Here is a 23,385-nt window from a genome sequence, read left to right on the forward strand (position 1 = left end):
TACAGCCCTTGCACACTGTGATATGAAAGGATCGCATGGGTCAGCACTCCCTGGAGAGAACACAGTTTATGTAGGGATGAGATTGAGAGAATTCAGTGTCCACTTCAGGCAGATTAGAGCTGTAAAGCATAATGAGAGAATCAGACTATGGCTTGTGGGGAAAGTTGGGGAACACCACGTTGCATGGCCCTAGCCCATGGCATGCCTATCTTGTCTATGGTCTGTCCAGGCCTACCACGCAAACGCTTTGCTAGAAGTTCCTTTTTCTTCGCAGGAAAAATAATCTGCACCATTGTTTGAAAAGAAGTTTGTTTGCTTATTTTCAGCAGTACAGTGAACTCCTTCCATTACCCTGCTTGGGCTTTCCAAGTCAAAACAAACTCTAGTCTATATGCCCTGAAGGAGACTTTTCAAGTGCTGATCGGGCATAAGCAGAGTGTTGGTTCATCAGCTGCTGCTGTCATGGGAGGGACTAAGCAGAGGTCATTGGGGACTGCTAGTGCATCATACCAAAGGTCAAAAGCTGCCTTTGTTCAAGCCAGAAACTTGGATCTTTTGAGAGCCACTAAAGCTCACGTTCTCCTATTAAATCCATCCAGGCTCTTTTGTTGAGAGGACTCTCCTCTGGCTAAGAGCTGATTTTATTTTCCAGTCTCCTTATCCTTCCCTTGTTGATCTTGGGCTAGAGATTTCTGTTTTGAAAACACACTTCAAGGAATCGCAGTTCTTAAGGGGCCTTTTGAGAAGCAAAAACAAAATGATGTTTTGTTTGTGTGCTTGAGCCTGTTAAAGAAGAGTATTTTTTCTTTGTGAGACCATGAGAGCATCTTTAAGTGAGGTGACAACTAAGAGATTAGCTGGAGCTGTCAGTGGGCTGCGTGCATTTAGAGATTCCAGGGTTTCTGGTGGGGGAACAACAAATTGAACGTTGGAGAGGTGTTAGATACTGTGGGTTGCCTTAAACTGAAATTTTGGCTTCAGGGTTTGTCTCAACAGAAACACCATTGTGGCAGAATTACTTCTGATGAGGACTCTTGCCATGTTAAGAGAGTTTTTTGATGAGTAAAATTTGCCTGAGTGGGTAGGATGAGACCATACTTTCATTATGACTCAAATCTGTGTGTCCTTTCTCTCTTCCCTCAACATCCCCAACTTTACCCCTGTAGTGGAAATGCTAAGTCACAGCTTGAAGCAGGTGCACGCAATGCACCTGATTGACTGGAAAGGGTGGAGCCAGGATCCATCCCTTTCCAGACCTCATTTAAGGGTTGGCAGTGGAGACAAGGGTCTCTTGCTGGAGATCCCTGTGTTCCTGAGGCCTTCTGAAGATAAGCAACTTCTTTCCTTTGTTTCTGTGACCACAGCTGTTGCATTTGGGCAAATTTTCCCTTGCTGCAACCTAGGACCTTGCTACTCTTCTGCCATTGCGTTGTGTTACAACCCCCCAGCAAACAGATTGAAAGGCAGTAGCAAATTGCAGTGGGATGCTGTGCTCCTACTTCCCTTATAAAACGTTATCTGTGGTGTTTTTAAAACTAAATTTTAGGGGTAACTGGCTTAGGATGATCCTTAATTGGTTTATTACCAGTTTGATATAGCTGTCAGGGTATTAGGGCATAGGAAAAAACTCTGGAGTGCGTTTATTTCCAGATATATCCTTCCCACATAATAGCCTTGAGAGACTATTATAATATAGCAAAATTCAGGGCAGTCCTGAGGCTTCTCTCAGCTGTGGTGCGCAATGAAGTGGTGTATAGCTGCTCCCAAAGTCAGGAACAACTAACAATTGCTTTGGGCTCCTTTCTGTACCCAGCAATTCTTGTATGGCTGAGGACACTCCGTGCTGTGAAGGCCTCAGCTGCAATAAGAATTCAGGGTCAGGATGCTTCAAGCAAATAGAGCCAGTACAGCAAATAGGGGGTAGAAAATACATTATTTTGTTGCGATCGCTTAGGACTGTAGGCAGTGAGGAGGAGACATAGGACCCATTCGTTGATGAGAATAGGTTTGGCATAACTGACTTGATTGGTGGGATGAAGCACTTGATTATAATGTTTAAAATGTGGCTTTTGCCATTAAGTAGTGAGAGGGGAAAAAGCAGCAGTTGAAGTGGCACCCTGCATAGAGCTGCTCTTAACTTTTGACAATTACTGATAAGTCAAAATTTAAGTTTTGGTAGTGGTAAGTAACACCTGCAAACCCAGCCTAGGAGGGAGACAACACAGGAGAGTATGTCTGCGCAAATTAATTGTGCTCAGGTGTGTTCTTGTGCACTGAGTACAGCTGGTGCAGAGCAGCTGTTCCCATGCTGCAGAACACTCTTTTTCACTGAAACCAGGGTGGCTGGATGTGGACTGCAAGCAGAGAATGGTCTCAAGAATGAGCTAGTTTCCAAGCTGTGCCTCAGAGTTCTTTGTGAGAGTGCTTCCCAGGCTGTGCTGACTGCCCAACAGTGCAACGGATTATTTTGCTGTTTCCAGGACCACACCAAGGCACTGTTTATCTTATGAATATTGATGCAGTCTGACTGCCCATCCCAGTCACACCAGAGAACAGTGTGATTGGCTGCTCCCCAGCATGCTCATCTGAATGAATGCAAAGCAATTGAGATGTTAGTAGAGATGTCAGTGTTGACCACCGGCTGAAAGTCTCACGCAGTCATTATTATGCCTTCTAAAAAAAAAGGCTAGATTATATATTTTCTCTAAATGTGAGGCAAGAGAGACAGGCACAGACGAGAAGGTGGAAAGAATAAGAGAGGTAGTATTACTGCTCAGCATGAGAGAGGTGTGTGAGCACCTCAAGCTTGGCTGTCATCATTATGAGCACTGCAGCTTTAGCACTGAGCTTTAAGCAGGACAATGAAGCAGCTTTTTGCAAGTTTAGAGGAGAAAGCTCAAAAGTGCTGTTGAAAACATTTCAAGTCAGGTAACACTGCTCATCAGACATGGGAACTAACCTTTTGTTAGGGATTCAGAGGTGATGCTTGGAAAAGGGTAAGCCATGAAACCTTGACAGTGAAGATGGATAGTTTGTGTTTCCTTAAATAGAAGAGGAGGAGCAGAAAGAAGCAGTTAGGGTGAGAATACAACATACTGCAGACAACAGGAGAGGAATGTGACCTTTGTCTTTCTGCACTGATTTGAGCCTGGCAGGTTTGCAGTGGTAAGGCCAGGAAAAGGATGTTGTAGTAATGAAGAGGCAAGCTGATGTGAGCCTGGGCAGCTGTTTTAGCCGTAGGGAGAAGATCAGGAATTTATGCCTTAGACATTTTCTAGCAGCTGCCTTCAAGTTTCTGTACAAAGCCCAAATGCAAAGACCCAGAAAGAGGTCTGAAGGGAAGATAATGCCTGGGTTGGATGAGAATGATGACTTGCCAGGTTGATGGCATGCTTTGCAGGTTTGGGGAAGCAGCTGTTTTAGAGGGAGGCTTTCTTTTTGCCCATGTTGAACAATCACTTGTGTTCACCACTGGGTTGAAGCTCAGCAACTCATTCATTTGCATGTCTTTAATGAAGCGTGAAAAAAAATTTGCATCGTGTTCATATAAAGCCAACTCCTTCCTGGATATTCCATATGGGGCGCTTCCGAGGTGTGAAGGGAAGTTACTGGAGTGTGCTGAAGTCCCAAATGTGGAAGATTGCTCGGAAGCTGTTGCGGGTAGTTTAGGCTGCAATTACCAGGCGTGGTAACTGCTCCTCCGTTCATGAGGTTGACAAGGCATTTTTCACTTAATTAATAGTTATGATAGATGTTAGGCAATGCTTAATAAGGGTAGACATTTGAAATCCACAGGTTCTGTTAAATTGTGCCACAAAGCTCACAAGAGTTGATTGAGGCGATCTCCAGCTCATGGATGTTAATTTTAAATCTTTGTGGGAGAACAACAGAAATACTAGAAGAATGTTAACATTGTGCTGGATTCGAAACAAAACAACCAGGATGACTTGAGTCTGGAGTAGGGCAGTTATTTTGACATTGCTCCAGAATAAAAGTGTAAATGATGATATAGAATCCAGCAGCTAAAGAATTAGATGGTAAGAATGTCATTAGCACTAGTCAACACAGATTTAAGGAAAATAGGCTTTTTCAAACAAATCTGCACTTTTCTGTGGTATTAGAAGTCTGGTTCATAAAAATGACTTCATACTTGGATTTTTGTAACATGATATAATACCTCATGGCATTCTGATAAAATGTTAACACTGTGCAATTACCAATAAAGCAGAGATTAAGTGAGTTGAGAGAAAGCTAAATGATAGATCTCACAAAGCAGTTGTCAATAGGGAATCATCAAATGGGAGTGTTCATGAGTAGCTTCTGAGAAGTCAGTACAAAGCCCCACTTTATTCAGCATTTTTATCAATGATCTGGGAATAAGTATACTGATTAGAAAAAAAAGAGTGGATGGCACAGAGATTAGCAGATAGAGACAAAAAAAAAAATGACAGTAGAAACCTCATGCGTGGATTGTTTGGAGGCTGCATCCTTTCTTGCAAAGATGTGTAGGACACCCAAAATTAATTCAGGTATTTAGGGAGACAGAATAGCAGATTGTGCTTTCAGATAGCAGCAGGACTGTATTTTGAAAAGAGGAGTAAGGTGTTGCACAAGTGGAGCTCAGATTTCCAAACAGTGTGGTGGTAAAAAGGGTGTTAATGACCGTAGATTTATAAACACAGCAGCAATGAACTGTGGTGGGAACTGGTTTTCTATTGCATAAAACATTGCTGAGTCCAATTCTGATACAGTATGTCTTTCTCTAGTATCCACCTTTTCAGAGCATGTTGCGTATTAAACAGGCACACAAAGAGAGCATTCAACATGACTTTGTGGCATGGTGAAAGTGACTTGCAGTGAGACTTCAAGATCAGTCCGTTTAATTTATTTGGAAAGATTGAAGGGGGACTTGATTACAGGGCATAAGTATCTTCATAAAGAAAAAAATGTATGTGCTACAAAATGCTTTAATCTAGTGGAGAAAGGCATAGCAAGGACCAAGACACGGAAATTGATGTCAGACAAATTCAAATGAGAAATTAGGCCCAACCTTTCAACAGTGAAGGTGATCAAACACTGGAACAAACTCCTTAAGGACATGGTAACTCTTCATCACCTTCAAGCCAAGACTGGGTACCTTGCTAAAAAAAGGATGAATTAGCCAGGTAACAGTCACTGAGCTGAGTACAAGGAGAACTGGGTGAAGATTAAAGCATATATGACATATAGAAGGCTAGAGGGGATTGTTTCAATCTCTGTTATGGCCTTAAAATCTACCAAACCTGATCTCTCTTGGCAGTGCTTTGCTTGTTCCTTGGATTTTTCTTCTGCTGTCATTCATAGGAATATATTGCACAGAAACTTGCAAATGGCAAACAGAGAGGCAAATAGCACATTGAGAAGGATCTGAAATTTCTTCACATCTGCGGCCCTTCTCTGTATCTCTTTCTGTGAATGTTGATGGAGGAAGACCAGAAAGAAAAGATGGCACTTCAACATCAGGGAACAGAACTATTTTGAGAAGAAACTTGTTTATTCTGCCATATTGGTTGCTATTACCAGAAAAGCAAGAGTAGGAAGCATTTGTACCCCAGGTGATAATCCAAGCAGCTGAAAGGAGAGTCTAATTAAAGATGTAAAATAAGTGGTGGATTGTAAGAGGTACATCAATCTAGCACACTAGTAACTGCAGTGGCAGCCACAGCAGTTGCCTTGTGCAGAGGAGAGTTCAAGGGATCTCAATAGATCGGAGTGTTGTGCAGTCATCAATGGCACGTAGTTCCACAAAGGAAAATGCCTGTTGCTGAACCTGGGATACAGTAATGCCAGACAAGTGGCTAGAGAGCACCTCAGCAGGGAGAGACTTGAGAGTGATGGTAACAGCAGGCTCAGCAGGAGCCATCACTGTGCCCTGGAAGTCAAGGGGCAAACCACTTTTTGGGGCGCATTAAACAGCTTAGCTGTTGCTTAGCCCTGAAGTGGTCAGGCAGTTGGACTCTATGATCTTTCAAGGTTCCTTCCAACTATTCCATTCCATTGTATTCTCTTTCAAACCTTTAGTCAAGGCATAGCAATTTGTGCTTGAGGGTCTGTTGAACTCAGCAAGCGAAAGCCTTGAGATGAACTGAAGTAGGGATACTAAACTCTGCGTGGCTTGTTCTCATGGCAATCTCCAAGTATGTGAGCTAGCTTATGTTAATATTACATTTACAAAGCCTAAATGTAGTGTGTTCTGTGTAAGCTGAGTGTCAGAGGATGTTTCTGCACTTATTTTTGCATCTGGATTTATGCTCGATATCAATCATACAAGTTCTGGGGCAGGAGACAGGAAGTCATTCATACCAGTGCAGGTGGTACTCCTCCTGTCCTTGTTGTACAGCTTATCATTTCTTCAGAACTTGAGAATGTGAACCCCTGTTAACTCTGTTAATGTGAACCCACTTAAAAATTCAAAGACCTAATTCTCATTCCATGTACCATTAAGACAGTCCTGTCAGCGAGGAGGCAGCCTGTTTGGGACACTGGAATGTGTCAACTTAGCATAAGCCTCTGTGCAAACAGAAGGCTAGTGCTGTAGTTCAAAGATGATAGTTGAACAAGATTTGCAAGTCAGAGGCTTGAAATTCCACAAAGGGAAGATCAAACAGGCTCTTCCTTTTAACAAGCATTTCATTTCTTTAGGGGACTGGACAGTTTTCATCCAGAAAATAAATGCAAAAATTTCATGCAGAAATTAAATGCCACTATTGATATATATAACAAAATGTTATCCCTGACACACACATTGTCAACTGCCAGCTCATCAGCATATCTGGGAATCCATAGAGATGGTCCCTAACTAGTTGGATTCAGAGCTGTTGTCAGCAGAGATCATACTTGCACCCTGTCTCTCTCTGAAGTACGCATCCTGAGTTTTACAGATAATTTTAGAAGCAGCTCCAAGCCTGTGCGTTATCCCTTCAACAGCCCAGACTACAAACTTAGGCACAAGCACCTCTGAACCCTATGGCATTTGAATTTCAAATCTCCTTTCTGTGGTATTACTTTATTTCCATTGCTGATTTTAAAATGCAACATCCCCTCCACGCCAACCTCCCAAAACTGGTGCAGGCTGGAGAATGCTAATTCTGTTTCATGACAAGTTACGAGTTCCTGAATTTTGTTTTTGATCCATGTTGGATTGCACCCAAAACTTTTCAAGCATTTTAATGAAGGAGAACTGTGTTAAAATGTCTACTCTGCTTTTGGAATGGAAATGCTAAGTATTTTGATTTGGGTCTCTCTGTCATCCCATGGAAGTGTTTGGATAGCCTGCCCTAGACTTGAAATGTTTTGGCTTTCACTAAGCATCACATTTTGACCAGAAAACATTTAGTTGGTAATGTTCCACCAACTCAACTTGAAATTCTGCTGTGGTAGTAGAGCTCTCAGCACATCTCACTGTTAAATGAATGGCAGAGGGTGTGACCTCAGCAAGCAAGTGAAGAGATGCTGAGATGGCTTCTGCCACTACTGATGTCACAGCAGATAACCATAGTGACCTGTTGCTGTGGACACAATTACCATTGCAACCCTTCTCAGAAAGATTTCAGGCTGTACAGGTATGTGCATGCATTGCTGGTTAGGGGTTGTAGCTCCTCTGATCAGAGGCTTTGGCTGTTCACACCAGGAGCACTTTGATAGTTATTTATCACAGAATCATTAAGGTTGGAAAACACCGCAAAGATCATCTTGTCCAACAATTGGCCCATCCCCAACCATGCCCACTAACACATGTCTCGTAGTGCCACATCTACATGGCTTTTGAACATCTCCAGGGATGGTGACTCCACCACCTCCCTGGGCAGCCTGTGCCAGTGCCTCACCACTCTTTCTGAGAAGAAACATTTCCTAATATCCAACCTGAAATTCCCCTGGCGCAATTTGAGGCCATTCCCTCTTGTCCTATTGTTATAACCTGGGAGAAAAGGCTGATCCTTGCCTTGCCACAGCCTCCATTCAGGGAGTTGTAGCGAGTGATAAGGTCCCCCTGGGCCTCCTCCAGACTGAGCAATCCCAGCTCTTTCAGCCACACCCTGTAAAACTTGTGCTCCAGACCCCCCACCAGTTTCAGTGGGCCCTTCTCTGGACATGCTCCAGGGCCTCAATGCCTTTCTTGCAGTGAGGGGCCCAAAACTGAACACTCAAGGAGTCACTGCTCTTTTGCACCATGCCAGATACAACAGTCAGCTTATTCTATGTAATTTTAAATGGTGCTTGGGGAATATCTGGCAGCTCAGAAATACTACACAAATTGTTAGAAAGGGGATCTATAGAGGGTGGCAGAAAACTAGGCACAGAAGGGACTTTATGGAAAAGGACTGAATGTTGTGACCCAGCTCTATCTCAAATAGAGTAAAAGATCTGTCAGGTACCTGAGGATGTCTTATATAACCTTTAAAATGCCCTTGGTGTCCGTTTAGAAGCTCGTTCTGGTGTTGTGTCATACAACTTTTTGTAACTATCCAGATTCACCTTAAAACCAGTTATGGGTTTGTAGTCTTATTTCTCCTTTTGGTAGCCTGTATGTCAGAGATTGAGGATACAATATCAAATCAGTCACAGGTTGATTCATGGCGATGTCCTCGTTACCATTTTCAGCCTTCTTTAAAGGCTTCTCCTGTTTGATCTACTCAGCTGATCTGGATGATGTCCTTGCAAAGTGGAAGCAGGTGGAGGGAGCTTAACTTGGCACAATTGGTGTGATGGCAGAAAGGTGCCATGTGTTGGGGGACTCTGTGATGTGTCCTCCTGCATGGCTGGTGTGCAGCTGTGCCCAAAGCCTTCAGCTGCAGTCTGCCTGCAGCTGCTGCAGTTCAGGTTGCTGAGCCCCGTGTGCTTGGTGGTGGGAGGACAGAGCAGAGCATGGGTGCAGTGCTACCAAAGGGCCTCCTGTGGTGCAAGAAAGCAGGGGAACGTTTAAGCAGCCTCCATCCAAGCAGGATGAGTGCCATCAAGTAGCTCTCTCAGTTCCTTCACCAATTTGTCTTGATTGCATTGACACTCTCTTGGCATCCACATCCTGTCATTATTCCAGTGAGTGCATTTATGACAAGGAAGGTTTGTGGAAAGAGCAGATTTCAGGTAAAGCTCTTTGACAACAAATTTTGAATTCACAAGTGGCAATATTGGCACTCAGAAATCTGATTTGAGGAGTGAGGTTCCTTTGGGTGAGTGACAGAAGGGATGCAGGAGGCCAGTCCCGGCTGCTTAGGCTTTTGCAATGTGCACCTTGCTGGGAGGCTCTGGCATTTAAGCAGTGTGCTAGAAGCTACTGATGGAGATTGCAGGCAAATAAGTTTCAATCTGGACTAATTTTAGCTAGCGTAATCTGTTTCCAGTTTGTGAGTGGAAGTATTTGATGACATATGTTTGTTTCTTTCATTCTGTGCCTCTAAAAATGAATGGAAATGAGTTAAAAAAAAAAAAAAAAACCTGAAATATTATGGAATCACTTGCAGCTGTAATTCCATTTTGCCTCTCCCCCTTTGCTCACATTACTTATCTCAGAGCTAACTAATGCCAATTCTTTTTTTTTGAGTGATGTTTCTTTTGTGAAACTATTGCACCCTTCTCTTTGCTGCTTTCTTACTAATGTGGTTTAAGCAGGATACACATTCTCAACACTGGTTCCCGTAAGTAGGATCCACAAGAACTAATTTCCTGGATCTCCCATTCAACCATGCGGATGTGGGTACTTACCAAATCCCAAAGTCAGCTTCTTTACTGTGGAGCATCAGTTGTCCAGGGTGGACTTCAGGCATCTGACTCTTTTGTTTTCCTTTGTCCTGGGAAAGATTTAATCCACTGGAAATTTCCTTGTTCTTCAGTGCGATACGTGAGCTACTGGTTATAATACATGTGAGGATGAGTGTTTTTTGCTTATTCTGTCCCAAATCTACTGATGTGTTTCCCTTAAGCAAAAAGTGCCATGCGGAGTTGTTAAATTAACTCATAGACTTAATACGTTACAGTATGTGAAGCACCTAGAAGTCAAAGGGGCCCCGAACCCATAAAAGTAGAGCTTGTTTCCATTCTAGCACTTGGCACAGTACTGGGCAGTACATACTCTGTGAGGGAAATGACTTCTAATTTAATTATCACAGACTCTGATTTAATCAGACTCAGAACAAGACGAGACTGAGCCTAGGCAGAGCCAAAAAGGTCCTTTCCAAGGGAGCCTGTGTGGTCATAAGGGACCCCACAGCTGCAGAACACAGGCCGCAAGTAATGGTGTTCTTCAGCCTTTTATGGTCCCCTAATTCACTGTGAACAAAACAATACAAACTCCTGTGTCCTGACCTTATTTCCAAGGAATGGTTTTATTTTTTTTCCTCCCTATTTCATGGAATTCTGTGTTTAGGCTCCTTCCTGTGTTGCTGTGTGAGGTTGATGCACCCTAATGAGCAGTTGCCCAGGGGTGGCTGCTGTCCAGATGCGGCACGCAGACATCGGCTCACTTGTCCTTAACAGAACATCTTGAGATCTTTCTGGCTGCTGAGTGCTGTGTAAATGCCGTGCATCGTTATCAAATAAATTGTGTCACTTCATAAGTTAACTTCTAATTACACAATTACTTTATGTGGCATTAATAAAAAGTAATGTGAGATTTTTCAGCAAACTCTAATTTTAAGTAAATAGTATTTTTTTGAGACCAAGTGATTTATTAAATTAATTTTTTATTAGGCCTCATTTAGACTTCAAGCCATTTTTACTGGTGCTACAGCATAAAATTATTACGTAATTAGTAATACAGTTGTCATACTTATAAGTAATGGTTTTACTTAGGACAAATTAAAAAGAATTAGATTTTTTTAAGAGACTACTGGGTCTCAGGGGTAATAATAATAAAGGATAACTTACATAGGAAAGGTGTAATGAAGTTTGATCATCCTTTGGAAGCCTGGTTTTATAGAGGTCACCTCAGCAGCTATTCTTCCTGCACAACAGCTATTTCTGGGGTGAAACATGCCATGTATTTTCTGCCTTCGCTCCACAACTAATGCAGTTTGTAGGGTGCAAGTGATTTCAGCTCTAGACATTCCCACTCCACAGCAGGGACAGCTCATGAAGCAGCTCCTTCCCTAGCACAGCTTTACAGGCAGCCGGGTAGGCTCAGCTGACATCGGAGTGATTCATGCTGATCGAGTGAGCTCCAGGTGCAGCAGCTGGACCAGGAGCTTCTTGGTTGGCCCATGGGTGGGAGCTGCAAGCACTGGGAGGGAGGCTTGATGGAGAGCTGCATGCCCTCACCCATCCCAGTTGTTGTTGGATTCAGCAGCTTCACGCCTTGCGATGTGCGAGTAGTGTTCAGAGATGTTGCTATTAAACACTGATACCATTTGGAATGGGAAGGTGTCTAGGAGGGCAATGTAGTGCTAGGCCTGTGCCTAGCTTCCCCTCAGAGGGGTTGTCATTCCACTCTGGTTCTTCCAGGCCTGAACTCTGGGAATTTTTTTTTGTAGCTGGGCCTGCCAACATCAGGTCCTTTAGTGCCTTGCTTTGAGAAGTTAAAGCTTCTTCCCTGTGGAGGTTGCATACCTGAATATAAAATGCAGAATCCAAGCAGAGAGAGAGAGAGAGAACTCCTGGCAGAACAACACCTGGGAAGCCCTTGCCCCAGGGAGAGACTGGCATCACCAGGGAGGGCCAAAGCCCATGACAGAGCAGGCAGGGAGAGCAGGGGAGATCACCTGGAGTCGCAGCTGCCCACACCTTCCCTATTATTCCCATTGTAAATAAATTGCATTTATCATTACCAGCACCCTTCGTCTCCAGGCTTCTGAGGTGTTGAAAGCTCCAGTTAAATGGATTGCCCAAAGAAAACACTGTCACATTTGCATAATATTTTCATAGACACTGAGCTCAACCTGAGCCTGAAGGGAGACAGGGATGTTCCCTGCATATTTTATATTCCCTTCCTCAATTCCCACTAAAGCTAGCTCTAAATTGTGGCACGGAGATGGGAACATGTATGAGAGAGAGAGAAAGACGGATGAGAGGTTTGAATTTGTCTGGGGGTATTTCCAGACACTCAGCTTAAGAAGCTACTTACACCCTATGGAAAACTCTGAAATAGTGCTATTTAGAAACAAATCTGCTCACATTTCACTTTTTTTTTTTTTTTCAGTGTTCCTCATCCCTCATTCTTCATTATTAGGGACATCTGCGTGAAAACTGTCTTTTTTCTTTTTTTTTTTTTTTAAATCTTGGGAGTTCATCTGCCTCTGCTGATTATCCCCTCCCTCCCCTCTCCTTCTGAAGTCATTATCTTCTGATTGCATTACATTTGCAGCCGTCCCACCGCGGGCGCTCTTCTCATCAAGATTCTCAAGCTATGCAGGGAAAAGAATAGGTCAGCCCACAGGAAGGAAACCTCAAGGGAAGCCTGGCCCTGGCAGAAGTGGGGTGTTGGGGTCCCGTTTGGGTCACTGCTCCACTTAGCCACAGCCGTGCTTGGCCACTGTTATTTCTGTAAGGATGCAGTGAACCCAGTGAACTGCAGTGATGCAGTCAAGTGTCTCCCATAGATGGTGTCTGAACAAGAGTCGGAGGAGGTATTCTTTACAAGATGTATATTTGCTGCAAGATACAGTGTCATTCATGTTGCCTACCCTGCAGATGTTTGTAAGCTTGGATTCATTTAAGGAAACTGTTTCATTGCAGGAGTGGGGAGGAGCAACAGGAAATGTAAAATGCTGTTCATTTCCTTCAAACCAGATCTGGAAGCCTGCTGCAGGGTGGCACTGTCTGACCATGTAATATTTTTCTCAGGTGAAAAAGCTTCCTTAGGAGAGGATAGGATAGAACCTTCCAGCACACATACAAGCCATGTTTTGTAAACTTACTTGGAGTTGGAAAGTTAATTTCATCACAGGTCTATCGTGTCTTTTTGCAGCAGCACTGTTTTGGCAATCAGTCTTCCTGTGTGCTAGGAAAAAAAAAATGCCTTTGTCTTTCTAAACTCCTTAACAGAATTAACAAGGAGTGGAATTATCCTGATGAGTATAATTTCACAGGATTGGGGATGGAGTTGTGGCCTAGCTGAGGTCACAAAACAAGCTGATGCATAAGCTGAACCCAACTCCCAGCTGTTCAGCCACCCAGATCTGCTGTTCAGCTCACATCTGTCAGACACCCCTTTCAAAAATTATCCTATAGTGTATTTCGCTAAGCCCATCTATAGGCTTAAATAAATTCATGTATTTAAAAATGCTTCATATTAATCTTTCTCTGTCCTGGCTTCCTTCCTCCACAAGAGGAGGATCCAAAATAACAATGATAAAATTATATCTTAAGGGATGAACTTAAAAATTCTTCATGCGGTTCTGTACAAAATGTAGTGGTTTTGGGAAACAACTCTGCCAGCAAATCTATGTGTGGTTGACCCATCAGAAAAATGTGAGCATTGTTCCCTACTCTGCTCCTAAGTACATGCAAGTGATGTGTTTCCGTTGTTCAATCCCAGTTCTTTCACAGAATTTTTTTATTTTTTATTTTTTATTTTAAAGAAAAAAAAAAAAGAAAGAAAAAGGGTAATAGTTCCCTTTACTTCCTTGTGGCAAAACCCATGTATCCCTAAGACAGCAGCAGGGCCATAGCAGTAATGGAATGCAGGAGGCAGTGTAGTTTGTAAACAACTTTGTACAGGGTGAGAATGACAACCCTTTCTTCCCAACAGATGCCTAAGCTGTTCTGGTTTGCCCCAGGAGGCATTGCAAAGGCAATTCTAACTAAGAGCTCCCATACATGTGTTTGCTTTGTATCTCTGGGTAGGGGATGCCAGCAAATATTGAATTTACTTCTCGAATTAAGTGACCATGCAGCAGCACGTTATTGCATTTCAACGCTTCTTTGGTACTACAAAGAGCTTCAGTGATAGAAATCAGATCAAACGTAGGATGATCTGATTTCCTGCTATCCCATTACAGCTGGTAGCTCTGCAGTGTTATTGCACGAGCTTGGCATCTCTGGGCTGATGGGTGCTTCTGCCTTGGGACATACTTGCAACAGGATAGGCAGCATGGTGGGTGGTTTGATCAAGTGTTTGTTCCTTAAGGATATGCAAGGGACAAGACCATGATCTTTTTTTCCAATTTAAATCATCTAGGTGAATCACTATCCAGCAAGTTGTGGATTTGTTTTTGAGGTTTTTTTTTTTCCAAAAACAGTGTTAGGCAGGTTGGGTTCTGTAAGCAGAAGAGACTGCTCAACTTGAAACCAAGTAATTATGCAGAATGAATATCCCTATGGATATTTCCCAGGGCTGATCCATACTTAAAGATGATAAGGGAGTTGGCTAGGTTACTCCCAGTTGTGTATCCTTTGGGGAGATGAGGCAGAAAATAAGTCTGAGGCCAGCAACAGCACAGCATCTGGTGAGCCCAGCACGTATCCAGCTTCGTGTGCTATGTATGTCTTATTAAAAAAAAAAAAAAGGCAACAGAGGAATTCACATTGTTGAAGTTAATCGCTGGATTAAATTGCCATTTGTCAATAGCAATGTAATTTGTATTATAAATTACAGCAGCCTAGCTCTTGGATGCATTTTATCAATGTGTTTCAAATTATTTAATAACAATATTTTTCAGAAAATAAGCAATGCCACTTCTTTTCACCCCACCCCTTTTCACATCAGCCCATTCTGAGGGTTTCCATCAGCGTAATAGCCAGCTCTGCAAAAACTCCTGCTAAATAAATTATCACCAGGAGTCTCAAAATCCATTACCATAAACAAAGCCATTTTCCCCTCCCCAATCGATGGCCTGCTGTGTTGCTGCTAATGGGACCATACACACGTGTTGCACAGAAAGGAATTCATTTGCAAGTTCATCAGATTTTTGTTGTTCATTTTTCTTGATGGAGAGGGGAAAGGAGGGGAATATTGTGGGAAGATTCAGAAAATGTCTCACTGAACTCCATGTTTCGTGCAGAGGAAAAGTCCTTCAGTCTGCAGTAAGGACCACATTGACTTGCACATTGAAGAGAATTTTCTGTACTAATTCATGGCAAAATGGGAGAAGGCAGAAAATAGGAAGGAAACCCCAGAGAATGTGACTGCTGCCTTTATTTGGGACATTATTTTTGGCAAGCAGAACATCTGTGTATTCTGCTACTGGGTTACAAGTGTATCTGAATTGTTCCTTGTTGTATTCTTCTCTGTTTCAGCCCTGTCTTCATTGTGCAGTTCTGCCATGGTGCTTGCAGGCTGATTCCCTGCTCTCGCAGCCACGGGCTCCCCACACATAGTCTGCTGGTGCACTGCAATCATTCTATTCTTTCTTATTTTGTTCTGAGTACACTTTCCTTCTTAAAAGTGAATAATCATTGATGTTTCTTTCTCTTTTTCTTTACAGGTAAGTGGCCATTCCTGTTTTCATAAGACTGCTGAACAATCAGCAAACCTCAGCTCTCAAAGGTACTCTTTGTGGTATGGTTTCTTCCTAAGCACCTTGAAGTATTTTTCTTGTCTGTGTTTGTACAGCACCTCAGCAGGAGGTTTGAGATAGATGAACTGGGATTTAACCTTAACCAAACAATAATTCCTCTTCTTTGATTTCTGAGGTTTAGTCGAGCCTTACCAAGGTGCCCAGAAATAAGGAGCTAACGGTGCAGTGGCGGGAGAGATTGTGTGTGGCTCTTCAGCTGCGAGGTACAAACACATGAAAGGCTGTTAGCGCAGTGGGAGGCACGCTGTGCAAAGCTCTCCCAAACATCAGGTCAGCTTACGCAGGTGCACTGCCTCTTGCATATTCCAGTTCCTTTTGCATTGTTCTCAGTGGGTGCCTATTAGAGGAGTGCTACCAAGCCTGAGGTATGCACCGGAGCTCAAGTGCTCAAAGTGATTTTGTGGAAATTTATAAATCTGGCAGGGCTGGTTGCTAACTAGCAAGCATCTGACTGTATCTTCTGCTGCTCCTTCTCCCAGGAAGGAGGTGTTGCACAATAGTGCCAATGGCGGTCACAGGAAAAGACATGTTTAAGCCCCCGGAACCATACAGCTGTCTGCAATAGTTCCAAAGTTCTTAAATCATATACTTTTACGTGATGTTTTTGGCATTGCGAATCCAGAGCATTTTATTTTTTACCCCTTCTATAGCGTAAAGGTGTTCAAAGTGAATAAAGAAGAAATAGTGACATATATATTTTCAAGAGTGTGGAAGTTGGGTCATTAGGGAACGTAATACAGCAAACAGTGATAAAGTCATGACACAAGCAGTACTGGGCACTGGGAAGAATGCTGGCACACCGTAAGACTGATTTTTACTTCAAACACAGGGCATTTCCATGAGACAAATAAACCGAATGTTAAATTGCTCAAATGCAGAGAACCTCAGTTCCCTGAAACATGGGACAATTTTAAAGTCCTCTGATTAGATGCGTGATAGTTTTTGGTGCTGAACGGACAATTATTTTGTGGTGTGACTAAACTATTATCTCAAATGAGTTGGATATAGCTCTGAGTATTACCAAGAAATGAAAGTCTGGAACACATTAAATATCAATATTAATTAATGAGTCCTGGACACATACAGGAAATTGCCTTAAACCTCCAACCTTCTGAAAATATCTTCAAGTGGGATTACTGACATGAAGGATTTGATCTAATTATCAGTGCTAATTTCTTTTATGATGGTGGTAGCAACACTGTTGTTAAAAAGGCGCAGTCAAGATTAGTCACCTACGGTATTAATGTTAATCCCTTATCCTTATTACTAATATTTTAAAACTAAATCTTTTAGAAATTATCACCACCAGTGCTGCTCCACAGTTTATTCAGTGTAGGCAATTAGATAGTTCAATTTTCTCATCCCGATGTGCTGGTGTGGGGCTTTATTTCTTGGTGCTTTCTTCTCCTGAAATTGACGTTATTGGTTACACTTTTCCAGCCTTTGTGTGATTTGAAATGCTAGCTGTACACTATAAGGGTAGGAGGCAGGTGGATAGATTGAAATGATTTAGCAAGATTATGTGTTTTTCCCTCTGGCTTAGCCATTAGAGGTAAGCAAACTCTGTGAAATAAACAAAATCCAAGAAAATTGTGATGAGGGGGCAGGAGAATAACAACAAGAAAAGGCATCTCTGCAAAGATAAAGCACCTTCATCTCTCCAGTGTGATTTTTTTTTTTTTTTTTTTTAAATGAGAACCTGAACTCCAAGCCTAGCACTTTTTGCTGGGATGGAGCAGAGAGGTCTTGTGCTGGCACTGGGAGGTATACGCATGGCTCTGGCTACCAGCAGAGCAGATACTCTTAGGCTGTCAGTCATTGTGCCTTAGCAGGCCGAACACTCCCAGAAAAAAAGCCCATGAAGGCTTGGTTGCTTTATGATCCCAGCATCTGCCAAAAGAGCTTGTAGATGAGGGGGGACTCCCAAAGGAACTGGCCAGCTCAATTCCCTGCAAGCCTTCATCCTTGGGAACAGAGAAAACTCAGCTGACAACCTGCTGCCTCCAGTGTCAACACAGAGAAATGCTACCTATCTGTGCGGTTCATTATCTGTTACTTGGATCTTAGTGAATAAAGTTGCTGCTGAAGAAATCCCATAGTCACCAGTGTCATAACAGACAGCACAACATGCTATCAGCTCTTAAATGTCCAACCCATCAACACAAATTGGTTCTTCTGAACAGCAATCCCACACAGAGATCAGGTTTCCCTTGACACTCCTTTTTTCCTCCTGTCCTGGTTTCCTTTCTCAAATACTTTGAATGGTCAAGTGATCTCTTCTTGCATAGATCTTGGAGTACTTTAATTGGCACACAGTCCTCAGCTGGAAATGAATGTATTGAATTGGTGCTTTGTTTTGTTTCTAGTGCTGTTTTATTGACAGCTCTTTCTGGGTAATGATCCAAACCTCTGCAGTGCTTTTATATAAACACGTGGTGCTTTGATAGGGAATAGCAGGCTGGGACAGGGCTGTGTAGCTGGCAGGCTTTGATTCAGCCATTGTGCCAACGGGTACGGGACTTATTACCTGCTCCTGAGCAGACAGCAATTAAAAAATGCCACTTTTTAGAGAGCTGTCTCATTGCTGTGCATCAAAACAATTGAGCAATAAAGGGCAATGCTCAAGAGAAATGTGAGAAAACCTGGCAAATTCCTGTGTGACAGTGACACTCATTCATAGTTCTGCAAATTAGCAAATAAAGATGATAACAATAATAATAAAGAAGGAGAATCACATAATACTCTTGATTCACATATATTGAAAAATGCTAATTGTCTGTACCTTTCTAACACTCTGGATCAGACTTCATAGGAGTAATAAACTTTTGGTAATGTGGCACCTCTCCCCCTGCAAACGTCAATCTTTGCTGAGCAGAGCAATATTATTGTAGGTGGGAATCTTTGTGGGCAATGTACTAATTAATCTTGTACGTGTTAAAGGAGAGGAGGTAGAGAGGGAAGGAGGAAGGGAGGGAGAAAGTTTCTTCCAGTGACATAGCGCTTTGTTCAGCTGCACATAGCAACCAAGTTTTAAAGGAGATGAGAGCTGTGGAAAATGATAAGGAACTTGAATCTATGCAGTTGTCCTTTATGACCTGGAGAAAGAAAGAATTAACTAAATGGGATTAGTCATAAATGTTCATGTCTGTATGCATGCATGCGTACACTAGGTACTTGCAAGCTCATATACGTGTACAACAGGTCTATCTGTCTCTGGCAAGTGACCCCATAGGGATGAGGTTGTACTCTGTAGCTTGTGCCTTCTGCCTTATACATCCAGAAAGCTGGGCATAACTAGTTCTCAAGTCATAAAAGATCACCCAAGCAGGTGCATAGGACTGACTTCTAGAGTGCTCACCCCAGTACAGTACCCACTGTAACACGCTGCCAGCTCATCGAGCATCTCTGCATCCCAGCTGGTGAGAGGAGAGTAATCCTAGCTAACATGAAAGGCGTTCTAACACATACCTCTTTTCCTCTGCCCTCCAAACGCCCCAGAATGAAACAACTCTCCTCTTCTCTAAAAAATTCTCCCATGTAGAAATACAGCTCTACTGATCTAGCTGTATTTTGAAAACTTCACAGGGAAAAAGGGCTAGAGAGCTACTACTTCTTATTTATTTAGGCTTTTAAATGAAAGCACAGTTCTTCAGGAGTTGTTTGGCCCCTTCTTTGAAAATCTGCCGCCCTCTTCTGATGTTTCTAATTCATCGCTGACTCGCTTCTCAAGTTTTCTTTTTGCCTTTTCAAAATCAGTCCCATATTGCTGGAATTCGCCAGTCTCTTTCAAAGAAACTACAAGCTGCTTTCGTGATAGGGTGTTGGTAAGAATCACTGGAAGCGTTTTCCAAATGCTGTACATCATCTATATGCTGCTGAGTCCCGCATTTCAAAAACGGCTTGCCTGAATCTCCCTACAAAATGCTCTCCGTGGATTTAGGCAAGCACTTCTTTCTAGCTGCAGGCAGTGTAAGCTTATGAAGTGGAAACCACCTTGTTGGAGAGATGTATAAAGGAGCAGCCTGACTCTCCTTTAGTATGAACATGGCTGAGTACCATTTTTTTCAAGGGAACAGTGAGTCATGTTTATCTTTGTCTAACTGATGCTGGTCCCAGCCTTATTTTGGGGTGGGCTGTCCCAGGAGGGTTTATCAGTGCTGTGCCATTTACCCGAGGAGCAAAGGGTGAGGGAAGCAGTGCCCACCAGTTGCATCGGCAGCATCCTCGGAGCTCGAGCTCCCTGCAGAGGGATTCATTTCACGCTGTGTATGTTACTGGTCCCTCAGCCAGCAGGTTGTTATTTTCCCTGTTTCTGACCCAGCTAGAGTGTCGGTCCCTCGACAAGCCCCTGGATGGACGGTGTTCAGCTGAGCAACACGGGCGCTCGGGAGCCTGCCATGGATGGTCTGTAAATCAGTTTGTGCTGTGCAGCAAGGCTCTGGCTTAACGATGAGTCAGAAGAAAAATGTTATTAATATTTAATGTGCAAGCTGAATGTCTGCCGTGCTGTTATTAGTTACACATCATGAGGGGTGCAGTATCGGCTACCAGTCAATGCAGGTCGCTTCCTCCAATGTTCTCATTCTGCAGACTTAATTCGTACTGTATTTTTCCATTCACTGAGACAAATATCTGCTCCATTTAAAGGGGCTTTGTCAAAATCTTCCAGCTAAATCTTTAAAGTGGTGTGCCTAGCTTTCAAGACCCCTTTTTGTGAGACGCTTGATTACTTCTGAGAGCAATTCCTCAAGCTGTAGGGCACTGCTGACTTCCAAAGGGGCTCTGTGCTACACCCTGGCTGTGAGACCCCACATGATGGAAGGCCCTTTGGGGGTGAGCCATGGGAGGTATGGAGAGCAGGTCTGAGCTGTCTGAGTTTACCTGAACCTGTTCTTCAACAGTCTACTGCTTGCAAACCCTTTAAGTACAACATTCAGGCTGGGGCTGTATCATTTAGCCAGCAGTGATATTCTGCTGGTGAAGAGCAGTGAGTAATCCACATCTGAACTCCTCCTCAAGGCCTTTCATCAGCCAGCTTCCCAATGTGGAGGATGCAGGGATGTGCTGCTAGGATTTCTGACCTCCACACATTAAGTGAGGATGGATGGCCATCCCTGGCTTGGGCTCTTCTTGTCCTGTAGCAGCCGCTGAGCCTCCTGGAGAATGAGGTTTTATTTGTGAAGAGGAGTAAAGCTGCACAGGGTGAGAACAGGAGTCCAGGCCAGTAATTTGTATGCAATTAGTGTAAAAATTATGTTTTCTCAGAAAAGCATCTGGCCAGTTTCTGCAGTCTGTTCCCCTTCTATTCCCCCAGCATACGCCCTCATTGGGCTGGGGTACATTTTTTCCTGTTTGCTTTCAAATCTTTTCACGGCCCTGTTGTTCATAAAGGTGTCGTTTTTGATCTTTTATTTTTTTTAACCTGCTCTGAAACTACTTGCTGAAAAAGAAGGAAGAGGAAGGAAAGAAAGACAAGGGAAAACCAGCTGCTGTATTGCCCAAAAAAGGACATATGATTTACAAATAAATGATTTTTCTCTTCCTAGTTATTTAATACTTCGTGGGAGAATTTGCAGCTTCAGCAGTGGGTTGGCTTCTTGTGACAGGAGTAAGTGGCACTGAGACGTAGAAGGGACCCCTTCTCTTTTCACGCTGTTTTCATGCAAGAGTCTCTGCTCTTTGCTTTTGGTCATGTTACTCCTGAATCCCAGCAACACAGCTTATACTGGATTCAGAGCTCATGAGCTTCAGCATCATTCATTCCTCTTGCACTAAATTGACCAACTCCTGAAGTCCTACTTGCTTGGAATTGGCACCAGTAAGAAGATTAAATGAAGCAAAACAATTGTATTTATAAAGCACGTCTCTTCTTGTGGCATATAGGGGGAGGCATGTACAGTTCCCTCTTTCTCTATTCTATTACAAAATATACCCAACTCTTGTTCATCTTGGGAAAAAAAAAAAAAAACATAACAAGAAAAGCAACAGAGCCATACGCAGGTAGTAACACTTTCGGAGTGGCTGCTGGAAAAAAAAAAAAAACATTGCTCCCAGCAGAAGCAGTTGCTTTCCTTTCTGTGTGTTAACCCATTCCCCTCCAAATACTTTTATTTTCTCATTCTCATACTAGAGTATTTCTTCAAGGCACTTGACTGGAGCAACCTTATTTATCAAATTGAGGTCAGTCTTACTGTGGGACTCCTCACTCAACCACTGGACTCATCTCTAGCTCTTCACATGGGAAAAGAAAAATTGTAAGTGAAGACTGTGAGAATAAGAATGAGATTTGACCTGAAAATTCTTATTTTAAGACTATTCTGACTCTGCTTAACCAGCTTATTTTGACCACATATGATATTATTAAAAGATTAAAAGTTCAGCTCCACAGTGTCATAATTTTGTTATTTTTAAATTTTGGCACGCATGCTGGAAATACATTAAGGATAATAAATGTCTATACACAGTAATTTTTTCCGTTAAAAAAAAAATAAACAAAAGCAATTTTGGTGCAGTAGACCAAAACCAACCCAATAAAATCATTGTGTGAAGTAGCAGGGTGGGGATAGATAGACACAGAACGTGTTCTGAATGAATTTATTAACGATTTTATTAATAATTTTTAAAATAGCTTACTTTCATACAATTCCAGTGACATAAACCTTCAGACTGTGACCTAGTGCCCACTGGTGTCAATGTCACCAACTGGTGTCAGTAGATTAACTATTAAAAAAACACAGATTTTAAAATACAGTAATTATTCTCTCAGTTGAATAAAAATAAAATGTTCTTTTGCACTGGAATTAAGGTCATGGTAGTTAAGGATCCTGGAGCATTTTTACCCACTTCAGAGTATTAGTCTGGAGAGAGGCAAAATTCCAGTTAGGAGTGACTGCATTTATTCTTGCTATGCTCTTATTCTTTTTTTCCACTTCATACCTCCCCGTCCTTCCTGTAAATTAGCTGTGTTTCAGTAAATGGAAGTTTTTTGTTTGTGGAGTTTGCAGAACATTCGGTGATTTCTTGTGGAAGAAGCATTAATAACTGGCATATAGGTGCTAATAAGTTGTGTGCTTTTTTTTTTTTTTTTTAAATCACAATCAGCATATGAAGATTTGCTGTGAATTGTAAAATTAGCCAAAGCCGCCTGGCATGTCGCTGCTGCACTTTTTCTCTTCCACATGACATATTCTTAACTAAGTCAATCATTTACATGGGCTTTAAATTTAATTTAAATGTAATGAATTTAAATTGGGCTTTGCTCTATTTCAAGGTTGTTGGGTTACTTTTCTGTAAGTTAACATTCAGCGCAAGGGATTCAACTCTAGGTTTGCAGTTTGAATTGCTCTTCCTCCCTCTCCTACCCCCCCCTTTTTTTTTTTTTTTTATTTATTTTTTTATTTTCCCCACCTTCCCAAATCAAATCTAGCCCCACCACCTGGAAGTGTGTGGGGAGGAGAAAGGGGCAGCACGGTGGCAAGTGATGTGTGCTAGGAATGTGAGGATTGGCAGAAACAGAAAAGCATCATGAGAAAATCAAACATACACTTTCAGGAGGAACCGCGCGATTCTCCCTGCGCATTAGTGCCTATCTCAGTAATCATTCTTTTCCTCGATCGGGAGCCCTCTTAATCCTCCACCCCATCGTCCTCCTCTATCAAATCTCCAATACTTCTGAAACAAATCAAATCAAGAATTAACCTTTCAGCCGTGAAACATTCCTTTGCTATGGTATGCGTGTCCCCTGTTAATCACTGTGCTGCAAAAACATGAGGCAGAGAGTACTCCATCAGTGGTACTGGACTTCTGCATTTTCTCCATTTGCCCTTGTAAAAATCCCTTGGTCCATCTCGGCAAGTCTCATGATGCCTTTTCCCAAACTGGGGAGATGCTGGTCTGC

At 42.6% G+C, this 23,385-nt stretch overlaps 1 protein-coding gene across 5 annotated transcripts in view; it reads left to right on the forward strand.

Moving 5' to 3' along the window:
- Positions 1-23,385, forward strand: part of LSAMP (limbic system-associated membrane protein) — a 958,106-nt gene that overhangs the window by 527,741 nt on the left and 406,980 nt on the right. The gene's annotated exons all lie outside the window — the stretch shown is intronic.

The sequence above is a fragment of the Numida meleagris genome, chromosome 1, assembly GCF_002078875.1.
Source record: "Numida meleagris isolate 19003 breed g44 Domestic line chromosome 1, NumMel1.0, whole genome shotgun sequence".
In the NCBI taxonomy this organism is placed as follows: domain Eukaryota; kingdom Metazoa; phylum Chordata; class Aves; order Galliformes; family Numididae; genus Numida; species Numida meleagris.